Below are 22,308 nucleotides of genomic sequence, written 5' to 3' on the forward strand. Positions count from 1 at the left end.
GTGGAAAAGAAGAAGAGGAAGAAGAAGAAAAAGAAGAAGAAATGTTCTGTTAAACATATTCATGTAAATATTATTATTTATTTTGACTATTTACAAATTTGTTTTCACTCTTGTTTATTATTTTGTTCTAAATTAATCTCATTTGAGAGCCATAAATCAATTAGTCAAAAAAGATTGTTTATTGTAGATGCATCTAATTCCACAGTCTACAGTAATCTACTCTCTGAAGATTAGTACACAGAGCTACTAAATACTTTGGCCCTGATAATCTTGTTTTGTAAGAGGATAGCCAGCACGTGTTGTCTTGGACGGTCACCCATCCATATATTAACCTCGGCCAACGTTGCTCAACTTCAGTGATCTGTTGAGAAGTGGAGCATTCAACGTGCTATTAAGGGTGGCTTTCTCCTATCCCATCTTCCTTCTCTGTTCGCTTTCGGGACGAAAACACCTCAGCAGTTACAATTCCCAAACCTCTTGGAAAAAAAATCTGGTGTGAACATCACACGACTTTCCTTATCCTATTGAATGATGCACCTATCTTAACCAAAAGTTTCGTGTCGCATCCTTGTCACATTTGACATCTACATACCAAATTTCAAGTCTCTAGCTCTTACCGTTCTCGAGATATTTTGTTTACAGACAGACAGACACACAGACGGACCAATGGCTGAAACTTTGGATTTAGGCTCTAAGGACCTCAAAACGTGTTTTGGCACTAAAAACTGACCATCGAAATTTTGACCCGATTACATTACTTTCCTTCCTATTGAAAAAAAAATGTGTTTTTTTTTTTTTTTTTTTTTTTCATCATGGGATTCGAACCCAGCAAGCGCATATCCACTGGGCTGTGCCCTCAGACATCCTGTATGCTGAGACAATATTGGTCGATTCTATTATGTGAAGCAATCTATCTGGCATAAGATTCCGCGCTAATTCTAAGTAAACAATACAGGGGGACTCCGTTCAATAGTGTCGAGTGGCCTGAGGCTAACAGACGTGCTCTTGTGATGGGCCTCAAAAACAAACAATGAAAAAATAATATTTTCTCGCTTTGAGGGCGAAAAAACTTATTAATCGTGGTCTTGTGACGGGCCCAAAATAGACGATACGACTACTTGTGGTGGTAATCAATATAAAAACGAATAGTCGCATTGAGGGCGAAAATAATCAACACTGTTCGTCCACATTTTGAAATATTGTCGGACAACATTATTGTCCAACATTTCCAACACAAGTGTGAACCCTGCTTAATGTCTACTGCTCTGTGAAAATACTTTGTCTCTAAAGGCAGAAACACACTACCCTCACATCACGTGATCTCATGGAGAGTCAGATAGATGTGGTTCAAAGTTCCCTCATAATATACTAGGTGGTTTCGTTGACCATAGCTACACTGCCCTCACGTTACGTAAACTATATTATGGGAGAACTTTGTACCACATCTTTTTCAATCCCCATGAGCTCACATGACGTAAGGGTAGTGTGTTTCTGCCTTTACTCTGATCTTTGTTATTTTTCACAAATAGGGGTGCCTTTTATCTGTTTAGGTTCATCATTTACATTCATTACTGTCCTAGACATTGCATTATTTAACGTTTGTTTCCCGTGAGCTATATTATGGGAGAACTTTGTACCACATCTTTTTGAATCCCCATGAGCTCACGTGACGTGAGGGTAGTGTGTTTCTGCCTTTACTCTGATCTTTGTTATTTGTCACAAATAGGGGTGCCTTTTATCTGTTTAGGTTCATCATTTACATTCATTACTGTCCTAGACATTGCATTATTTAACGTTTGTTTCCAATTGGACATTTTCAGTCCTTTGATCAACAAATTTCTCGTTAATTAGGTTTCTCTCTTTCCCTTTCCATTTCTCTCTCTCTCTCTTTTCATCTCCCTTATTTCCATTCTTCTCGCCCCTCCCCTTCCTTTCCCTTTTTCCTATCCCTCTCCCTCCCTCTCCCTTCTTTCATATTCTTCTTTCTCCCTCCCTCCATTTCCTATTCCTCTTCCTTCCCTTCCCCTCTCTCTTCTTCCCCCTCTCTCCCTTCTTTACTCTCTATATCTTTCCTTTTGTGTTGTCATTGTCCTTATGCCGTATCTATGTTTGTTGTTTCTCTCTCCATATGTGGCTTTGTCTGTTTGTTTCTATCTCTTTTCTTGGATGTCCTTCTCTCTTTCCCTTCCCCTTTATCTCTCTCCCTCCCTTATCTATTGCTCCCTCTCTATATCTCTTTCTCTCCCTGCTCCTCTCTCTTTCCTTCCACATACTTTTGCCCTGTCTTTCTCTTTTGGTTTTAACATGGCCTTTATCTTTGTTTCCAACCTTGTTATCTTACTGTCTAGATTCCCTTTTATCTTTGTCCTCAATTCGAAAACCCTTTTGCATTCCCTTTCAGAGCTCCTTCATCTATTTTATGTACCTTTTCCATTGCCATGTTTAGTGAAGATGCCATTTTCACCCTCTCCTGTCTTTTCCTTGTTCTTTTGCTTGTTTTCGAACCTTTTACATCCTTTTTTATGTGTCAGTTTTCCCTTCTCTGCTTCACCTTGGTCGTTTTCTTCCTCCTCCTCTTCTTCTTTATCTGCTTCTTCTCCGTCCTTTTACTTCTTTTACTGCTGCTGTTTCGCCTTCTTTTGCTATTTCTTCTTTGCCTTCTTTTTGTTTTTCAATTTCTGCCCCTCCTGTTTCTTCTGGTTCTTTGCCTCCTCCTTCGTCTTCCTCTTCTTCTTCTTCTCCTCCTCCTTATTTTTCTCTTTTTCCTTCTCTTGTGATGTGTCTCTTTGAAACCTCTCTCCATAGTTTCCATTCGCTATCGTGTGTCCATGATCTTTTCATTTCACCTGCTGTGCTTGTTCAAAGCTTTCCATCTCCAGACAGCATCTCTTTCTCCTTCCCATCCCTCGTCTATTTGTTTTCTCCTTTTTCCTTACCATCTCTCCTGTTTCCATTTTGAATTGTGGTTCTCTTTGAACTCATTTGCCGGAAAATGGACTGTCGTATGGGGAATATGGTCAAAGTCCTGGACTGTTACGTTTGATTGAGAAGTAGGATAGTGAAGAAACTTCCCCGTAATTTACTGCACATCACTGTGTTTCATTGGTAGATGGGATACATATAAAATAATAATCGCTAAATAAATAAAACGAAAATACCTAATCAAAGACATATAGAGACGAGACGGCTTCAAAGACACAGAATTCTCGCGCGATAACCAACACCGCCGCGCGGGGCCGAGTACCCTGGAATTCTAAGAGCCATAACAATCTGAGTCTCTGCCTTGGAAGAATTAATTAATGATGCCATAAAATTTTACGACCCTCTGGGAATCTATGTCAATAGGGACGAATCAGATCAGACAAACACCGACCCGAAGACGAAGAAGACAACGACGAAGAAGAAGAAGAGGAGTAAGAAGAAGGAGATTAAGAAGAAATATCTGGTGTGAACATCACACGACATTCCTTATCCTATTGAAAGATGCTTATTTGGTGTTCTATCGTAACTTTTACAATATCTCTAACCGTTAGTCAGTATAGCTGAAAACCGCCGAAAAGTGGTCGAAAGCCGCCAAAAAGCGGCCGAAATGCCGCCAACTACAGCACCTATTTGACCCGAACACATTACTTTCCTTCCTATAGGATAAGGAAAATAAAAAGAAGGTACCCAGATAGGTAGATACTTATATTGATAATGATAACTTCTCTTTTTCTTCTTCTTTCTTGTTCTAGAAATAATAGTGTCATCTTCTTCTCGTTCAGATAAGATTAAAGCTATTGACTTGAGCCTGATCTTTGAGATAGAGGTTTGATACCATTTGTGTTGGTTTATAAATGGACTATTGAATTTATTAGATTAATATATTATTATTAATGTATTCATCAAGCTATAGAAATAATAGATATTATTTTCTTTTTGTTGGTCTGTCTCGTAGCATGCCCATCCCGTAGTATGTCCCTCATCAGATGGGCGATAAGAGACACAATACTTCCCCTTTAAGTGCTGGGTCAACACGAGAACACCAGAAAGCAACCCGTTTAAATACATATTTGCAATCGAAATATGAGTGCATTTTTTTTTTTTTTTTTTTTTTTTTTTTTTTTTTCAGATAATTTTAACATTTTAAAAAATACCTGTAAAAATGTTACCTAGATTTTCAATGGTTTAACTTTCATTTCCCAATTTTTTAAATAGGTAAATAAAAATTAAAAAAGTTCAATATACCAAAATTACCTAATATTTTCTTTTCTATTTAATGTAAATTGTATTGTCATGTAAATGAAATGTGATTAAATTGAAATAGAAGAAAATGATAACCAATTTTCGAAATAATTAATAATTGTTGTTTACTTTTTGATGAGTGTTTTAATGGTGAATTTGAAGTGTATGTCAACATAGTGATAAGGCGTTTGTGGATTGCTTCATTAAGCCAATCTGGAGTTATTTATTGAAGAAATTGGATAGATTTGGATTTTATCGCTGCGATTTGAAGCACATCAGGATTAATTCTGGATTAACCCAAATGGATTAACAAATGGACAGTTTCTCATGTAAGTGTTTCGAAAGTAACACTCAACAGTTTCTCATTTAGCTGGACTAGGCTCGCTCACTAGAGGTCCTGGGTTCAAATCCCGTCCTCGTCGAATTTTTTCCTCATAATGACAATTGAGTAGGTAGTTTAGGTTACTCCATACCCCAGTATAAATTATCTGTGAGGATTGCTATTAATCTTCAATTTTAGACATGCTTTTGACATACAAAAATTAAATTACAGATTTACACTTTTTCACATTTCAGTTTGGACGGTGTTTCACATTTCTTTAGGTAATCCTGCAATACCCATTGAAATTGTTACATGCCTTTGGCATTTCACAAATACATACCTACACAAGTTCACTCCTAAACATGATGAATCTGGATTAACCCAAATGGATTAACAAGTGGACAGTTTCTTATGTAAGTGTTTCGAAAGTAACACCCAACAGTTTCTCATTTAGCTGGACTAGGCACGCTCACTAGAGGTCCTGGGTTCAAATCCCGTCCTCGTCGAATTTTTTCCTCATGATGACAATTGAGTAGGCAGTTTAAGTTACTCCATACCCCAGTATGAATTATCTGTGAGGATTGCTATTAATCTTCTATTTCAGACATACTTTTGACATACAAAAAAATTAAATTACAGATTTACACTTTTTCACATTTCTGTTTGGACGGTGTTTCACATTTCTGTATGTAATCCTGCAATACCCATTGAAATTGTTACATGCCTTTGGCATTTCACAAATACATACCTACACAAGTTCACTCCTAAACATGATGATTTTAACGAAAACAATACTGTTCCCATAAAATCAGGGCGATTTTCTCTAATTTAATTTGGTTTAGGTTTCAAAGCTCGGGGCGGTTCAGCTTTTACTCTGTCAGTACGAGACCTGTCCGAGACAGTTATGAATTATGGACTTCACCTTGAGGGCTGAACAGTCCATGAAGTGCGGTGCACTTTGGTGTATGTATAGGCACTTATGGTGCTATGTAGGCACTTATGGTGCTATGTTGGCGTACTTATTCGACGTAAGAATTCAAGAATTGGTGTACTTATGGTGTTTTGTTGGTGTGGTACTTATTGGGCTGAGAAAATTGATGTACTATATGTACTTCCTAGAAACTATGTAGACTAGAGAAGATTTGGGGTGACTTGCATTTGTGGGTGTTATGTTGGTGTACTTGTTATGAACAGACATGAATGAAGGTAGAAGAGGCATACCTTGAAAGCTGTATATTTTTGGCTTCAGCTTCCAACATTTCGATTGAATTTTGGAAATGTTCAATAAATAAGGGGAAGCTTGAGTTTCCAACATTTCCATTGAATTTGTTGAAATTTGGACATGTTCAATAACTAAGGAGAAGGAAAGTTTCTGGTTAGTTTCTGGGCTGAAAGGGACTTCTCAGTCCTATTCTGGTCGGATAAACAAGAAATATTCTATTCTATTCTTACACTCGTAAGTCCTCACGTCATAAAAGGTTGTCCCTCGAAATATAAGGGCATTCTATGGAGATCCGTGTACCGATACCCTATAAAATAAAGGGAGAATTTTATGGGGATCCCAGTTTTTGTCGATTTTAAAATTTTGAAAACCTTAGTCAAAATATTACATGTCTCAATGTCACCCTATGTATTTCACTGTACTGTTATGTCATACGAGTACATACATTCAGGGTGTTCAACTTTAAACTGCCCCAACCCGTAAAATCAGTTTCAAGCCCAATAAAAGTCTCTGGTACAGCTGATATTCTGGTACACTTTCTGGGTCATCAAAAACTCAGCCCTCTGAAAATTTTCACTCGGAAAAGTGTACTGGGTACTTTTATGGCGCTAAAAACTGATTTTACGAGTTATGGGACTTATGGGGCAGTTATAGGTTGAACACCCGGTATAGAAATGTCAACTGTTAAGTATAAATATAATGAGAAGTTTTATGTATGTACAGTGTTAATCCCTCTTGAAAATTGTCGTGGTTAATTTTATTTATTGAATGTATCTTTTTACTTTCTATTATTTAATTTTTATTATAGAAATGAGCCGTCTCTCCCTCTCTCTCTCTCTCGCGCTCTCTCTCTCTCTCGCTCGCTCTCTCTCTCTCTCTCTCTCTCTCTCTCTCTCTCTCTCTCTCTCTCTCTTTCCATCTCCCTTCTTTCCATTCTTCTCCCCCCCTCCCCTTCCTTTCCCTTTTTCCTATCCCTCTCCCTTCTTTCATATTCTTCTGTCTCCCTCCCTCCATTTCCTTTTCCTCTTCCTTCCCTTTCCCTCTCTCTTCTTCCCCCTCTCTCCCTTCTATACTATCTATATCTTTCCTTTGGTGTTGTCATTGTCCTTATGCCGTATCTATGGTTGTTGTTTCTCTCTCCATATGTGGCTTTGTCTGTTTCTTTCTATCTCTTTTCTTGAATATCCTTCCTTCTTTCCCTTCCCCTTTATCTCTCTCCCTCCCTTATCTATTGCTCCCGCCCTCTCTATATCTCTTTCTCTCCCTGCTCCTCTCTCTCTCTCTCTCTCTTTCCTTCCACATACTTTTGCCCTGTCTTTCTCTTTTGGTTTTAACATGGCCTTTATCTTTGTGTCCAACCTTGTTATCTTACTGTCTAGATTCCCTTTTATCTCTGTCCTCAAATCGAAAACCCTTTCTGCATTCCCTTTCAGAGCTCCTTCATCTATTTTATGTACCTTTTCCATTGCCATGTTTAGTTCATTTACTTGTTTTCGAACCTTTTACATCCTTTTTATGTGTCAGTTTTCCCTTCTCTGGTTCACCTTGGTCGTTTTCTTCCTCCTCCTCTTCTTCTTTATCGGCTTGTTCTCCGTCCTTTTGCTTCTTTTACTGCTGCTGTTTCGCCTTCTTTTCCTATTTCTTCTTTGCCTTCTCTTTGTTTTTCAATTTCTGCCCCTCCTGTTTCTTCTGGTTCTTTGCCTCCTCCTTCGTCTTCCTCTTCTTCTTCTCCTCCTCCTCCTCCTCTATTTTTCTCTTTTTCCTTCTCTTGTGATGTGTCTCTTTGAAACCTCTCTCCATAGTTTCCATTCGCTATCGTGTGTCCATGATCTTTTCATTTCACCTGCTGTGCTTGTTCAAAGCTTTCCATCTCCAGACAGCATCTCTTTCTCCTTTCCATCCCTCGTCCGTTTGTTTTCTTCTTTTTCCTTACCATCTCTCCTGTTTCCATTTTGAATTGTGGTTCTCTTTTGAACTCATTTGCCGGAAAATAGACTGTCGTATGGGGAATATGGTCAAAGTACTGGACTGTTACGTTTGATTGAGAAGTAGGATAGTGAAGAAACTTCCCCGTAATTTACTGCACATCACTGTGTTTCATTGGTAGATGGGTACATTTAGTAAAGTTGTGCTTTATTTTGAGTATTTAGATTTTAGACTGTCAGATTGGGACTAGAAGTCCCATACGGACTTATATTGCTAGTTGCTAGTGGATGTTTCATTTTCACTAAAGCTTATTAATCTTTGATTGTGGTGAAGATACCATGATTGATAGTGGAGATATCATTTTCACCAACTCCTAATACCCAATTCTTTCATTGGTAGTGGAGATGTCGCTTTCACCGTTTGTAATACAACTCTGTAGTAGGTAAAAGATCGAGGGGAAGAAGGAAGTTTGGTATGCTGACAGACATCTTAAGAGGAAGGACTTATGAACAAATGAAGAATGATGCCCAAGATGTACCACCTACAAAGGTAACCCTTGGTTTTGTCTTATTTGAAGCACCCTGAGCCAACCAACCAACTTCATGTGGTTTTTAACATCCAGTCGTCCAAGTTCTAAGCGTTCGGATGTCTTAAACTGTCAGTATCGTGTTCTGAAAGAAGTTCTTTTTCCTTCTCCGATACTTGATAAAATATTCAGCACCTGGCTCCAAGTATAGGTATTGTATTGGTCCTCACCTAGGCACTCCAGTAGACTTATGGGGTCCTAGAAAGGTGTTAGATTAGGAGATGGACCATTAAGAACCCCTACTGGGGAGACTCTTGAGATGTCAATCTGGATCCTGGGAAGGGTCATGGTCAAACCGATGATTTGAAGATGTCTTTGATTTTTGAAGATATAGCTTTGATTTTTCAAGATGTCTTTGATTTTCAAGGTGTCTTCGATTTTTAAAGATACATAAGATACATATATTATATCTGAGGAATTTGAAGACACGCGTTTATACCCTATAACAGGCACTCAAGATTTGGAGACTTGGTGCCTTTTGAAGGAATTCCAGTCTCTCGAGACTTGTTGACATTCAAGAGGTTCGATGGAGGGAACTGTAACAACGGAGGTCCTATCGTCCCGAAATCGAAGAGAGAAGGGGGAGAGTATAGTTGAAAGCCAGCCGTTCCGAGAACTAACCTTATCTGTTTGTGATAAAATTCCCCCGTGCTGGAATCGATCCCGCGACTTAGCAGGTACAAGGCAGACGCGGTACTACTTTCTAAGCTGACTAGGCTGGCAATAGAGAGTCTAAATAACATATGCATAGATATAATCATTACATACATAGATGTATGTATATTATGTCCATTCTGTTAATTACATTTAAATAAAGAAAAGAAAAATACAGAAGTAGGTACTAAATAATTTATTGCTTCTGCTGAAAGAATTATAACACTCTCTTCTGTTTTGATTTTTTTATTTATTTCTTTTGACTAAAGAGAATTAAAACATTTATAAGCTACCTATGTTATTTGTAGCAGTAAATTATGAATCAAATTTACATTCGCCTATCTGTCCCAAGTTCTTAACGCGTGGAAAAGAAGAAGAGGAGGGAGAAGAAGAAGAAGAAGAAGAAATGTTCTGTTAAACATTTTCATGTAAATATTATTATTTATTTTGATTATTTACAAATTTGTTTTCAGTCTTGTTTATTATTTTGTTCTAAATTAATCTCATTTGTGAGCCATAAATCAATTAGTCAAAAAAGATTGTTTATTGTAGATGCATCTAATTCTACAGTCTACAGTAATCTACTCTCTGAAGATTAGTACACAGAGCTACTAAAAACTTTGGCCCTGATAATCTTGTTTTGTAAGAGGATAGCCAGCACGTGTTGTCTTGGACGGTCACCCATCCAGATATTAACCTCGGCCAACGTTGCTTAACTTCAGTGATCTGTTGAGAAGTGGAGCATTCAACGTGCTATTATTATTAAGGCTGGCTTTCTCCTATCCCATCTTCCTTCTCTGTTCGCTTTCGGGACGAAAACACCTCAGCAGTTACAGTTCCCAAACCTCTTGGAAAAAAAAAACAAGAGATACATATAAAATAATAATCGCTAAATAAATAAAATGAAAATACCTAATCAAAGACATAGGGAGCCAGCCTAGTTAGCTTAGTTGGTAGTGCGTCTGCCTAGTAAGCGCTAGGCCGCGGGTTCGATTCCCGCCCGGGGCGGATTTTATCCTTATTTCTCTGTATTTTAACAGATAATTTAAACATTAAAAAAAAAAAAAAATACCTGTAAAAATGTTACCTAAATTTTCAATGGTTTAATTTTCATTTTCCAATTTTTCAAATAGGTAAATAAAAATTAAAAAAAGTTCAATATACCAAATTACCTAATATTTTCTTTTCTATTAATTTAATGTAAATTGTATTGTCATGTAAATGAAATGTGATTAAATTGAAATAGAAGAAAATGATACAATTTTCGAAATAATTAATAATTGTTGTTTACTTTTTGATGAGTGTAATGGTGAATTTGAAGTGTATGTCAACATAGTGATAAGGCGTTTGTGGATTGCTTCATTAAGCCAATCTGGAGTTATTTATTGAAGAAATTGGATAGATTTGGATTTTATCGCTGCGATTTGAAGCACATCAGGATTAATTCTGGATTAACCCAAATGGATTAACAAATGGACAGTTTCTCATGTAAGTGTTTCGAAAGTAACACTCAACAGTTTCTCATTTAGCTGGACTAGGCTCGCTCACTAGAGGTCCTGGGTTCAAATCCCGTCCTCGTCGAATTTTTTCCTCATAATGACAATTGAGTAGGTAGTTTAGGTTACTCCATACCCCAGTATAAATTATCTGTGAGGATTGCTATTAATCTTCAATTTTAGACATGCTTTTGACATACAAAAATTAAATTACAGATTTACACTTTTTCACATTTCAGTTTGGACGGTGTTTCACATTTCTTTAGGTAATCCTGCAATACCCATTGAAATTGTTACATGCCTTTGGCATTTCACAAATACATACCTACACAAGTTCACTCCTAAACATGATGATTTTAACGAAAACAATACTGTTCCCATAAAATCAGGGCGATTTTCTCTAATTTAATTTGGTTTAGGTTTCAAAGCTCGGGGCGGTTCAGCTTTTACTCTGTCAGTACGAGACCTGTCCGAGACAGTTATGAATTATGGACTTCACCTTGAGGGCTGAACAGTCCATGAAGTGCGGTGCACTTTGGTGTATGTATAGGCACTTATGGTGCTATGTAGGCACTTATGGTGCTATGTTGGCGTACTTATTCGACGTAAGAATTCAAGAATTGGTGTACTTATGGTGTTTTGTTGGTGTGGTACTTATTGGGCTGAGAAAATTGATGTACTATATGTACTTCCTAGAAACCATGCAGACTAGAGAAGATTTGGGTTGACTTGCATTTGTGGGTGTTATGTTGATGTATACTTGTTATGAACAGAGATGAATGAAGGTAGAAGAGGTATACCTTGAAAGCTGTATATTTTTGGCTTCAGCTTCCAACATTTCGATTGAATTTTGGAAATGTTCAATAAATAAGGGGAAGCTTGAGTTTCCAACATTTCCATTGAATTTGTTGAAATTTGGACATGTTCAATAACTAAGGAGAAGGAAAGTTTCTGGTTAGTTTCTGGGCTGAAAGGGACTTCTCAGTCCTATTCTGGTCGGATAAACAAGAAATATTCTATTCTATTCTTACACTCGTAAGTCCTCACGTCATAAAAGGTTGTCCCTCGAAATATAAGGGCATTCTATGGAGATCCGTGTACCGATACCCTATAAAATAAAGGGAGAATTTTATGGGGATCCCAGTTTTTGTCGATTTTAAAATTTTGAAAACCTTAGTCAAAATATTACATGTCTCAATGTCACCCTATGTATTTCACTGTACTGTTATGTCATACGAGTACATACATTCTAGGTAATTAGAATAGTACCTATTGAAGAAAGTTATAGTGGTGGAGATGTCATGTTCACCAACTCTTAAAATAATATCAAGTGCAGTTTGTATTGCAGTGTGTTAGTAGCGGAGATGACATATTCACCAACGCAACACCTTATGTAGGTATTTATTTGGTAGTGGAGATGTCATTTTCACCAACTCTTCAAATAATATCATCAACAGTTTATATTACTTTCTATTATCTTGTTTTTATTTCGATATTATTTTTAGTGGAGATGTCATTTTTACGAATTCTAATTGTGATTTCTTGGTGGGGGGGAGGGAAGAAAAGAAAAACAATAAAACATTGGGTTTAATGTGTCAAAACAGAGAGGGGCTAGAAAATTTACAGTTTCTTTTTTCCGCCGAGTGTGAAACATTTTGAGAGAGAAAATGCAGGGAGGAAAATTTTCGGAAGTAGGTAAATATTATAGGGTGTCTTCTAGCTCCTAGGACTAGGAACTAGGAAGTCCATTTTTCCCATTTTGAAATGTGTGACAAATCTGCAAAAGGGATCCCTCTCGTAGGGGCACTTGAAGCGTTCAAAATTTCTGTAATTCATCCTCGCCTTTTTACTTTCCTTATCCTATAGGAAGGAAAGTAATGTAATCGGGTCAAAATTTCGATGGTCAGTTTTTAGTGCCAAAACACGCAAATTCGGTAGCACTCTCTTTGGGACAAAAATTGTAAAGTATGGTCATTTTGCCAGTCAGTTCTTCTCCTCAGAATCAAATGGATTGTGCCAAAAGCACCTCAACTAGGAATTTGCGGAAAAAAAGAGAGATAGAGATAGTGAGAGGGAGCGGAACGGAGAGAGAAAGAGAGAGTGGGAGAGAGAGAGAGAGAGAGAATATTGTACAATATTGCAGATCGAATCATTTATAGACAGGAAATGCCGTACATTTCAGCAGGAAATATAGGCGAATTTATTTATTCAATTTCTACCGGAAAAAGCTAAAAAAGTTATCAATCAATTCGAAATTTGTTAGCCGCGTTAAAATACAAAATACTATTAGTAGAACGTAACCACTACACGAGGATATTCAATGAGGAATTCTCTACCACCTAACCGTAAGAACTCCTTTGTTTAGTTTGAGATAATGGTCAAGTACGATGGCCAAGTCAAGTACGACTCCGCCATTGTATGGCCAAGTTCTCAAAATAACCAAGGATAAAAGAGCTCACGTAAGTGAGAACCCTGCCATTTAAAGAATTTAACTAAAGCTATAGGTAAAAATTAAAATTCCGCCCCCGGCCGGAATGAAACCCAACAAGCTCTTCTGTTTACAAGACACAAGCTAAGAAAAAAAAAAAAAAAAAAAAAAAAAAAAACCCCCACAATATTGCAGATCGAATCCTTTATAGACAGGAAATGCCGTACATTTCAGCAGGAAATATAGGCGAATTTATTTATTAAATTTCTACCGGAAAAAGGTAAAAAAGTTATCAATTAATTCGAAATTTGTTAGCCGCGTTAAAATACAAAATACTATTAGTAGAACGACTACACGAGGATATTCAATGAGGAATTCTCTACCACCTAACCGTAAGAACTCCGCCATTGTATGGCCAAGTTCTCAAAATAACCAAGGATAAAAGAGCTCTCGTAAGTGAGAACCCTGCCATTTAAAGAATTCAACTAAAGCTATAGGTAAGAATTAAAATTCCGCCCCCGGCCGGAATGAAACCCAACAAGCTCTTCTGTTTACAAGACATAAGCTAACAAAAAAGAAAAAAAAATCACGCATTCCTCGGGATTGAACCCACGGTCTCCTGTTTAGCTAAGCGAGCAAAGTGCAATCTCTATCCAAAATCTCTTCACTATTGATGATTTTTTGGTTTGGGTGATCAATAGCATAAGGACAATAGCTATGAGCATAGTAAATCATAAATTGAATCCTATAATGTACAAGTACATAAATATGTATCCGAGATATAATGGGTATTATGTGTAGACATAAAGAGATACGTCAATACATTATGTTTATGACATGTTGAGAAGATTATGAATACTACCTGCCTCGGTGGTGTAGTGGTCAAGGCGCTCGCCTGGTAAACAGGAGGGCGTGGGTTCAATCCCAGCCGAGGTATGGAATCCTCAATATAATTTGAGAATTTGACCACAATAATAGTAGTAGCCTACTGCTGGAGTAAAGGGACTTTTCAGTCCTATTATAATTTGAGAATTTGACCACAACTCCTTTTTCTTGTTCCTCTTCTTCTCCTTCTTCTTCTTCTTTTTTTTTTCTTATTCCACGACCTTTACTGCCTTTACTTATTCCACGACCTTTACTGCCTTTACTTATTCCACGACCTTTACTGTCGATAATCTGTAATAGGGATAACCTACCAACTTGTACGTAGATAATTTTAATGAACTTCCTTCTGAAGGCTACATAGGTACTAGTGCTAGTTTTTTTTTTTTTTTTTTTTTTTTTTTTTTTTTTTTTTTAAAAATGCAAAAAAATATGTGTGAAATATCCCGTTCCCGCAATATATTACAATCCCTTACTTAACATCCCTACCTCTAGACCCTAGCTCACATTACGATAAAGTGTACTAGATAGGTAACCTTAGATAGATATCATGAGATCTACGCCTACTGAAGATATAATCACGAACATAGTCGTTCATGTAAAAGATTGCATCACTGAAAATAGTTCATATGTAACAGCGGTATTATGGTATAGCCGGTGGGGGGTAGTTCTATCGTTTTGAAATATTAATCCCGGGTCACTTAGTGCGTTCAAATTTCAATCCAGTCACATATAATTAGCATAGTAGAAATTTTCATTATTTTACGCTCCTCGGCAGCCGCACATAACATAGCTGGTACGAGCCCGCGGCGTCTTTACTATGAAATATGAGGAATGATCCGCTATTATTGCTTATATATTTGTTTAACTGATTTATAATATTGGATTGTACGTCATTTTAACTTAGAGCCTTACAGCCTAGCATGAACCAGTGATATATGTACTCTGACTCAGTTTTTACCAAAGAGCGTACCTGCTCGTATACCGATTCCACGCGAGATTACCAACATAGGTATCTGTTCAAGTACCCTGTAAGCTGAACCATAAGTTCAGTCCCAGACTTGATGTGTAAACCCCATGAATAAACACGTAGGCAAGGATCGCATAACCGAAGATCTTATGTCGAATTGCTTAGCTCATCAGTATCTCTGCTCTAACCAGGAAGGGCTACTGGGTAGGTGTTCGGTGTTATAGAGGTTGGCTGATCATTTACGCTTGCTTCGCTGGCAAAAGGGGGTCGAGGGTGTTTTTTTTTTTTTTTTTTTAAATAAAATAGTACTTAAAATTATAGTTCTTTATTTAGATTCGTATAACCCAATGTGCTGTTGCCCTTACACTAAAACCTCAGCATGGATTGCTTTCTGTTTTCATAAATACTCTTATGTATCTACATAAAATCTTGATGCACTACTGGAGTGAAGGGACTTTTCATTTCTATTTGAGTAGCAGAAACAAGCTACCTATACTTATTCTATACTATTCTATTCTGTTCTATTATACACCATTATTATTTTGGCACGAGGGTCGCCTGCGGCGCACTTAGTGATGTCATCACGCTGTATGAGTTGAAAATAAATTAGACTCTTTTATAAATAAAGTACGCACCCTTAACAATTTGACAAGTTAAGTACCGAGGTCCCTAAAGATACTTAAAAATTTGACTCTAAATACTATACCCTCCGTTATACCCCATCCCTAAAAATAGGGAATTTACCCACCTCTAAGTCTTACCCCTAAGGAATAGGGGATTACCTACCCCAAGGGGTTAGCAATTACCACCCCCTCCCCCTCGTTTTGCTCGTTTGACATAGTGCCTACCACCGTGTTAACATGTCTCGCAGGAAGTACTAAATCCCCGTCAGACTCAAGTTAGCATGTCTCTCTGTAGTCTCTGTGCCGTAGCATGCCGGTGTCCCAGGAGTACGGCGCGTCTCAAATTAGTACCTACATAGATAAAAAATACGTCTGATGTATGTTAGGTATTTATTTAATAAAATTTCAAATCCGTATCGTCAGCTGTAGGTGGATTATTTGTCCAACATGCTCCAAACGCTTCATTTGAATTATTTCTGGGTCTTTTTTCGGGAGAAGAGGGAGGATACACCCAATAACTCTGTGATTAGTGACGGGCGTAGAACCCAAAAATCTGCCCCCACGAAACCTTTCCAGATGTTGATACTATGTTTGTTATCGTGGGCTATCGTAGACCTTTTTTCTGCCCTTAATTTTTTGCCCTTTTTTCCCTCTTGATTTTTTTTTTTTCTCCCGAAAATATTTCACGCCTATCAAAAAGAATTAGATTTAAATGAAGCATGCGTTCCAAAATATAAATTATTTGAACTAAAATTGAGAAATAAATTTAACTGCGCGAACATTACATTTTAGGTTTTTTTTTCTGGGGGAAAATGGAAGGGGGGGAGAGATAAAAATGAGTAGTGAAGAAGGAGAGAGAGAGGGATATTGTAAATATGAGTGCGTGAAATTGCTTCCTCCTCCCTTTCCTTCCCTCGTTCTTCTTTCTCCTCTCTCCCTTCCTCTCCCTGTCTACCTTTCTCTCTCTCTCCCTCTCTCCCTCTTCCTCCCTGTCTTCATCCGATTGTCTTTGCTCTCTTCCTCTTTTACTCCTCTCTCCTCTCTCTTCCCTCCTCTCTTCTCGCTCTCTTCCCCATTTTCTTTTGATGTAAAAGTGAAAGAGGAAGAAATGACAAACCATGCATTTTAAAGTGACGCTCTCAATCTCAAATATTCTCTCAATAAGTTAGCGCTTCCAATATGTATTCTCTATTGCTCTATTCTCTTAATAATGATGAGATCCAATCGAAAGTCTCATTTGAATATTCTTGAAGAACCTTTTGAAGGAACACCAAAACCTAAAAACAGTAGGAGCTTCCTCTCTTTTACGATGTTTCAAATTGGGAGGCTGAAATATTGTGTCTTGGAAATTAGTACATCTCCATCTAACCAGGCCCTGATTTGAGGGTTTAGGGGACCTGCAGTTTCCCCAATATCCCAACTTTAAGAAAAGGTGTATGTGCTACAAATTCTGTAATAAATGAGAATTTCATTTTTCCTGTTTTCTAAACTAACACCGCAACTACTGGGTTTACGTAGTGCCCAGTGCCCGAATGGCAATAAAATATCTATTTATCCCCAAAGAAAGGTCCTTGTACCTAAAAGGTCCCTTTATTCCCAAGGAAAGGTCCCAGGTTTCTCCCCTGACATGGTATCAATTTCTAAAACCAAAAATGTCTCTATCAATGGAGAAATACAAAATACAAACGATTAGGTACCATGTGAAAATCAATAGGGGTCATTGTTGTTGTTATCCTGGGATAGTTTTTTGAGGGGAGGTGAGAAATAAATTCAAATTTGACACCCACAAAATTTCGTGTACCAACAAAAGAAAATTGGTGTCCCAAATAAAAGAAACTATAAATGTTACCCTTAGAAAGGAAATGTCCCATGGACCAGTGTATTTTTTTTTTTTCTTTTTTTTTAGTGCGTAAAGATAGTATAGTAGTTTACAATTTACGGAACGTTATCTTATTTTTGGTTTGAAAAAAAAAAAAAAAAAAAATTTTGTTGGTGTGGTACTTATTGGGCTGAGAAAATTGATGTACTATATGTACTTCCTAGAAACCATGCAGACTAGAGAAGATTTGGGTTGACTTGCATTTGTGGGTGTTATGTTGATGTATACTTGTTATGAACAGAGATGAATGAAGGTAGAAGAGGTATACCTTGAAAGCTGTATATTTTTGGCTTCAGTTTCCAACATTTCCATTGAATTTTGGAAATGTTCAATAACTAAGGGGAGGCTTGAGTTTCCAACATTTCCATTGAATTTGTTGAAATTTGGAAATGTTCAATAACTAAGGAGAAGGAAAGTTTCTGGTTAGTTTCTGGGCTGAAAGGGACTTTTCAGTCCTATTCTGGTCGGATAAACAAGAAATATTCTATTCTATTCTTACACTCGTAAATCCTCACGTCATAAAAGGTTGTCCCCTCGAAATATAAGGGCATTTTATGGAGATCCGTGTACCGGTACCCTATAAAATAAAGGGAGAATTTTATGGGGATCCCAGTTTTTGTCGATTTTAAAATTTGAAAACCTTAGTCAAAATATTACATGTTGCAATGTATTTCACTGTGCCATTATGTATACGAGTACATACATACAGGGTGTTCATTGTTCAACTTTAAACTGCCCCAACCCGTAAAATCAGTTTCAGGCCCAATAAAATTCTCTGGTACAGCTGGTATTCTGGTACACTTTCTGGGTCATCAAAAACTCAGCCCTCTGAAAATTTTCACTCGGAAAAGTGTACTGGGTACTTTTATGGCGCTATCTCGCGCGATAACCAACACCGCCGCGCCCGGGCCGAGTACCCCGGAATTTTAAAGAGCCATAGGAATCTGAGTCTCTGCCTTGGAAGAATTAATTAATGATGCCATAAAATTTTACGACCCTCTGGGAATCCATGTCAATAGGGACGAATCAGATCAGACAAACACCGACCCGAAGACGAAGAAGAAGAAGAAGAAGACGGAGGACGAAGAAGAAGAAGAGGAGGAGGAGAAGAAGAAGAAGAAGAAGAAGAAGAAGAAGAGGAGTAAGAAGAAGGAGATTGAGAAGAAAAAGAAGGTATCCAGACAGGTAGATACTTATATTGATATATTGATAATGATAACTTCTCTTTTTCTTCTTCTTTCTTGTTCTAAAATTAATAGTGTCATCTTCTTCTCGTTCAGATAAGATTAAAGCTATTGACTTGAGCCTGATCTTTGAGATAGAGGTTTGATACCATTTGTGTTGGTTTATAAATGGACTATTGAATTTATTAGATTATTATATTATTAATGTATTCATCAAGCTATAGAAATAATATATATTATTTTCTTTTTGTTGGTCTGTCTCGTAGCATGCCCATCCCGTAGTATGTCCCTCATCAGACGGGCGATAAGAGACACAATACTTCCCATTTAAGTGCTGGGTCAACACGAGAACACCAGAAAGTAACCCATTGAGAAATAAATTTAACTAAATGTTGGGTGACTCCAGAGGGTTAGGTGACCCGCAAAAAATCCAACGTTTTACGGTTCTACCACGGAACGCGATTGCAACGATTCTTTACCGCCGATTTCGTGAGGTATCCAATTTCAAACAATCCAACGTTTTACGGTTCTACCACGGAACGCGATTGCAACGATTCTTTACCGCCGATTTCGTGAGGTATCCAATTTCAAACATTTGTTCAAAATTTCAAACATTTGTTCAAAATTTCAAACATTTGTTTAAAATTTGAAACATTTATTTAATTATGATGGGGAAAAGATGCAGTGTCCCTCATTTAATTTTGATGGGAAAAGATACAGTGTCCCCCTTTTGTTTTTCGGGTTGATTTACTCGAAAAATAGCGTGAAATTTGGGACAGAATTTGACAGAAAATGATACACAGCTGGACGCCTGGACCACTTTTACTTTTTTTTTCTCATACTTTACTTACTTCTCCTATTCTCTTTCCCCTCTGTGATACTTTATTCCTCCCCCCCCCCCCACTGTTTCCCCTCAAAATTTCAAACATTGGTTTAAAATTTCAAACATTTGTTTAAAATTTGAAACATTTATTTAATTATGATGGGGAAAAGATGCAGTGTCCCTTATTTAATTTTGATGGGAAAAGATACATTGTCCCCCTTTTGTTTTTCGGGTTGATTTACTCGAAAAATAGCGTGAAATTTTGGGACAGAATTTGACAGAAAATGATACACAGTTGGATCATTTTTACATGTTCTTTTTTTTCTCATACTCTGTTTTTCTTCCTCTCCTTCTCCTACTTGTTCACTGGGTGCACTCAGAGGCTCCTGGATCAAATCGGGGATTAGACACGCTGTCGGTCTAATATACATGCTCAATACAAGTTGTCATGCTCAATACATGTTGTCATGTCTAATATATGCTGTCGGTTCCAGACGGTTAGAGAGGGAGTGGGTAATTTGACACACCCCCACATGGCGAGGGAGGAGGTTGGGGTAGGCCACTGTGGCCCCAGCTTCAAAAGTTTTTCTCTCTCTCTTAGGCGCTTTAACCATGTTCTATGCATGCTGTTCGCGTCGTCAGTTGTAATAAACTACATCACTGAGGCAGCTTTAAGATAAGTGTCTCATAGTGCCACAAAAGCGTCAAAAGAATAACCAAAGAAACGAGTGTTTCAATGACTAAAGTGTTTCGAGTGTTTCAAAACGAGAGTTTTAATTTGAAAGCAGATTTTTCAAAAATGTAACAGGTCACAGGTATCAGAACACCACATAAACGCCAAAACAATACCTAGAACTTCGGATAGGCTAAATAGGAGACAGTTTTACAGTTCAAAGCCTATGTCTCAAAATAAGCGCCATACCCAAAATTGGCCTTATTCAGAAGATTGTCTCAAAGAAACAATCTGGTCTGACTGATGGTTCTGATGAAACAATAGAACAATGACGCGGTATAATGCATGAAAAAATGAACCTGGAATCTTCATTATAATGCGATGAAACCTGATGGGCGTTATGTGGACTCAAACTTTCGGAATGTTGACATTTGGGAATGTTTATGAGAGAATAAAAAGCACCTTAATGAAAAAGAACAAGGAGAAGAAAGAAGTAGAAGAAGATTGTGAAGAACAACGAGATTCAGGAGAAGAAATGAAGAGAAAAAGACTATGTCGTATTAGGAGGAGGAGAAGAAGAAGAAGAGAAGGAAAAAAAAAAAAATGCAACCAGTCTGCAGTTTGAAGAGTGAAGATATTGAAGAACCAACTGAAGCCTGAATGATGACAACTCTGGTACATACATATACGTTTGTCGGTCTAATATACATGCTCCATGCATGTTGTCATGCTCAATACATGTTGTCATGTCTAATATATGCTGTCGGTTCCAGACGGTTAGATGAGGAGTGGGTAATTTGATACACCCCCACATGGCGAGGGAGGGGGTTGGGGTAGGCCACTGTGGCCCCAGCTTTCAAAGTTTCTCTCTCTTTCTTCTTCTTCTTCTTCTTTTACTGCGTCTTTTCCCACTCAAGTGGGGTCGACGTTTTGAATCAACCTCTTCCATGCGCCTCGGTTTTGGGCGTGGCTAACTTCCAACTTCTTCTCTTTCAAATCCTGGCTAACTTCCAACTTCTTCTCTTTCAAATCCTGGCTAACTTCCAACTTCTTCTCTTTCAAATCCACTTCTTCTCTCTCTCTTTCTCTCTCTCCTTTTCCCTTCCTCTCTCTCTTTCTCTTGCTTTCTTTCTCACTCTGTCTCTCTCTTAGATTTCCAGTCGATCGATCTCAGATCACAGGATACCTACAGGATGTTCGTGTAACGATCTTTCCTAAGAGGATAAGAAATGTAACAATGATATAGTGTTGACGTGTTTCAAGCGATGTGAAATACCAACGTCATTTCTAGAATGGTCTTTAGAGGAGACGGTTTTACAGCTCAAAGCAGCAAGCGCTAACGTTATGTCTCAAAATAAGCGCTAAATCTATGTCTCAAAATAAGCGCCATACCCAAAAGTGGCCTTATTCAAAGAAACAATCTGATCTGACTGAGGCCCTATTCAGAAGATTGTCTCAGTGAAACAATCTGGTTTGACTGATGATTCTGATGAAACAATAGAACAATGACGCGGTATAATGCATGAAAAAATAAACCTGGAATCTTCATTATATGTTTGAAGTACTTATAATATGCGATGAAACCTATGATGGGCGTTATGTGGACTCAAACTTTCGGAATGTTGACATTGGGAATGTTTATGAGAGACTAAAAAGCACCTTAATGAAGAAGAACAAGAAGGAAGGTGAAGAAGAGGATGAGGAGAGGAGAAGAACAAATGAGAACAAAGTTTGAAGAGAAGAGAAAGGCAATGTAGAAAAAGGAAAAAAAATATCCTCAAGTATATATTAGGTTTTATCGAATTCTCCCACTCTTCTTCTCTTTCTTCACCTCCCCTGTCCCTTCTTTATGTTTTCCCTACCCTTCCTTTTTATAATACTCTCTTCCTCCTTCTCCTCCTTCACCGCTTTCTTCCTCTTACTTTTCCTCCTCCTCCTCCTTTTCCACTTCTCTCTTGTTCCCCATAATTATGTTTTCCCTATCCAACTCCCTCCTTAAAATACTCCCTTCTTCCTCAAATATGTTAATATGTTTTCTCCCTCTTCCTTCTCCTCCTCCAATAAAAACAAACGCATCTTGTTAAGCAGAAGAAGGGGGGAGAGAGAGAGAGAGAGAGAGAGAGAGAGAAAGAAAGAAAGAAAGAAAGAAAAAGATGAGTACCGCGTGATGAAAACAACAAAAGCGAAAGCACATTCTTAAATAATATTTCATGGCACAACAAGATTGGCGAAAAAATTTTCCTTCAAGACGCTTTCCAGGAAAATTTTCTCTTTAGAATGTGTTTTCTTAGACGTAAACTGCCTCGCGAACATTACATTTTAGGTTTTTTTTCTGGAGGAAAATGGAAGGGGGGGAGAGGGATGATAAAGGGAGGGAGGGAGGGAGGGAGAGAGGGATAAAAAACGGGAGGGGGGA

General features: G+C 37.7%; 1 long non-coding RNA gene across 2 annotated transcripts in view; it reads left to right on the forward strand.

The window, feature by feature from the left end:
- The first annotated feature begins 10,331 nt into the window (after nt 1-10,331).
- The window catches only part of LOC113467699, a 77,467-nt gene continuing 65,490 nt past the window's right edge, over nt 10,332-22,308 (forward strand). For both annotated transcript variants that reach the window (XR_003391676.1, XR_003391677.1), the window contains exon 1: nt 10,332-10,422. This is a non-coding gene — a long non-coding RNA (uncharacterized LOC113467699). The remainder of the gene's footprint in view (nt 10,423-22,308) is intronic.

Source organism: Diaphorina citri, unplaced genomic scaffold (genome assembly GCF_000475195.1).
Source record: "Diaphorina citri unplaced genomic scaffold, Diaci psyllid genome assembly version 1.1 scaffold531, whole genome shotgun sequence".
Lineage (NCBI taxonomy): Eukaryota > Metazoa > Arthropoda > Insecta > Hemiptera > Psyllidae > Diaphorina > Diaphorina citri.